Source organism: Peromyscus eremicus, chromosome 11 (genome assembly GCF_949786415.1).
Source record: "Peromyscus eremicus chromosome 11, PerEre_H2_v1, whole genome shotgun sequence".
Classification (NCBI taxonomy): Eukaryota; Metazoa; Chordata; class Mammalia; order Rodentia; family Cricetidae; genus Peromyscus; species Peromyscus eremicus.
The window spans coordinates 67,038,240-67,041,164 of record NC_081427.1 but is presented as its reverse complement, the minus strand read 5'-3'; the positions used below and the strand labels follow the sequence as shown (position 1 = coordinate 67,041,164).

General features: G+C 43.5%; 1 pseudogene; it reads left to right on the top strand.

The window, feature by feature from the left end:
- Nucleotides 1–499: 499 nt before the first annotated feature.
- LOC131921637 (sentrin-specific protease 2-like) lies at nucleotides 500–2,464 on the top strand (annotated as a pseudogene).
- The last annotated feature ends 461 nt before the right edge of the window (nucleotides 2,465–2,925 follow it).

Genomic DNA, 2,925 nt, shown 5'->3' with positions numbered 1-2,925 from the left:
TGCCTCCAATGGGTTAGCTGCATGGTTAAGACCTGGTGTCTTATGGTGGCTAGGACAATTGTCCGATTTTGAAGTGCTGGGTCTGTAGCCGGTTACTGAGCCCTTGAGGGACCCTTCTGAGGAAGTAATCCTAGAACTCCACGGGGTTTCCCACAGTGGACCCCGGTGAACTGCCAACATTTGATTATTCACCAATTGGTTCCCGTTGCCAGCTCAATTGGCTTCATACTCTGACTGACCCTGACGTCCAAAGTCAACTCTTATTTATAAAGATAAGCTATTCTGAGCTCTTCATCCTGTGGACCGATAGGTTTCTGACCTTGAGGCCAACTTGTGTATTATACCGTTACTGGAATAAGTAATTCTTCAGATATCAGGGTGACAATAGCCCAAGAATACCCAGCCAGAGTCAGGCAGACGGGTGCATTCATTTGGAAATAGGAAGGCTATACCATACCGGGGAGCCAGTACCAGCAAAGGCAAATCCCGAAGTGAGTCCATGTGGCAACCTCAACAGTGTGGGATGGAGATGAAACCTGAAGCTTCTGGGCAAGGTCAAAAATGAAAATACCAGGACAGAGTCTGAAGCTTTGGGACAAGGTCAAAAACCAAAATGCCAGGATGAGGGTGGAATGGATTTGGAGTTTGAAGAGCCCAGCAAAAGTCAGAAGAGGATACCTCAGGAGCAGCAAGACCTAGAGCTTCAAAGTCAATAGCCACGCAAGGATGAGGTATGGGAATCCCATCAAGAAAATCTAAGACAACTAAAGCCCCTAGAGTGGGCCACAGGTCCACAGGAGCAGGCTGTAACTGGGAGAGAGTCTGGGGATGGTGGCAAGGGTCGAAAGCGGCCCTTGGAGGAATATGCCGAAAACCGCCAAAGGCAAAAGTACCAAATCTGCCCAGTGATCATATGAAATCTGAACCACAGAGGGTTCACACAACCCTAGTGGATACCTTGAAGATCAAAGGTTGTGTGGAAGGGCACAGTCATGGATCCAGAACAACTCAATATGATCCTAAACAATCTGTTGTTGCCACAAAGGAATGTGTCTCACCAGACTTGAAAGTGAGGACGTGTACAGAGAACTCTTCTGATACACAGAAGAAAGATGCAGTAAACCTTGAAGGAAGAAGGGGACACCACTTGGAGCCTGACTTGCTAAGAGCAGAGGCTCAAGTCTTCCTACATAGTGGCAGCAGTAGGTCACTCCCCAACAAGATGCCAGTAGTTATAGCAGAACAGGAAAAGGGCAGAGGAACAGATGAAGTCCTTAATGTTACAGAGGACATGGAAAAGGAAGTAAAAAATGTGGTGGTATTGTGTTCCCCCAAATATTGTGTACCCTAATAAACTTATCTGGGGTCAGAGAACAGAAAAGCCACTAGATACTTAGGATAGGCAGTAGTAGCACACGCCTTTAATCCTAGCATTCCAGAGGCAGAAATCCACGTGTTCAAGGATACAGCCAAGCATGGTGACTCATGCCTTTAATCCCAAAAAGTGAGCCTTTAATCCCAGGGAGCGGTGGTAGAAAGCAGAAAGGTTTATAAGGCATGAGGACTAGAAACTAGAAGCATTTGGCTGGTTAAGCTTTCAGGCTTTCTAGCAGCAGTTCAGCTGAGAGCCATTCGGATATGAGGACACAGAGGCTTCCAGTCTGAGGAAACAAGATCAGCTGAGAAGTTGGCCAGGTGAGGTTAGCTGTGGCTTGTTCTGTCTCTCTGATCTTCCAGTATTCACCCCAATAACTTGCCTCAGGTTTGATTTTATTAATAAGAACCGTTAAGATTCATGATACTAAGAAATGCACTAGGTCCAGGACCCCAGGAGGAAATCTTAACTAACACTTTCAAGTTGCAAATTACTTGAGGAGATATCCAAACACTAGAGAATGGTGAGTGGCTCAGTGATGAGGTAATCAATTTTTACATGAATCTTCTGGTTGAAAGAAATAACAAAAAAAGGGTACCCAGCTATTCATGTGTTCAAGCACTTTCTTTCATCCTAAACTAAAGCATGGCGGCTACTGTTCTGTTAAACGATGGACTTGAGGAATGAAACTGAAAAAGAAATTATTCTAGTACCTATTCACCAGAGGGTACATTGGAGCCTGACAGTAATCGACCTAAGAAAACAAAGTATCATATACCTCGATTCAATGAGACAGACAGGGCAGAGTATTTGTGAGACCATCTTTGAATATTTACAAAATGAGAGCAAAACTCAAGGAACATTGAGCTGGACCCTTTGGAATGGAAACGATACAGTATGACTTCAAAGGAGATTCCTCAACAACTCAATGGGAGTGACTGTGGAATTTTTACTTGTAAATATGCAGATATCATTTCTAGAGACCAACCACTTATCTTTTCTCAGCAACACATGCCCACTTTCAGGAAGAGGATGGTGTGGGAAATCCTGCATAGTCACCTGCTGTAACAACATCCACCTGGTTGCTATGGCACCCTGCACTTTTCCATCAATGTTTCTATATACCTTAAGCAAGATGGGTTGAAAAGATTTAAAACAGATACTGAGCTGCCTGACATGGAGGAAGCCCACTCTCTTCAATGTAGTCCTGACCTGGGGAGTCCTGACCAATGCCATCTATACCTGCAAGGAACTACTGCAAGCTTAGAAACCGCTGATCAACCCACACAAGAACACATGTTCAAACAACATTGTTTTAGTGTTGGATTTAGTTTATGAATTGGTTTAATGTTGGATTTAGTTTATGAATTGGATTAATGTTGGATTTAGTTTATGATTTTTTTTTGTCTTCTTCCCCCACCAATGATTGTTTACATTTTCACTCACTCATTTGCAAACCTTGGCAGTTGTCATTTTACAATATTCTCTAATTACCAACTCTATTCCTTGTTTGAACTGTTTATTCCTGAAAGGAATGACCATCACAATGT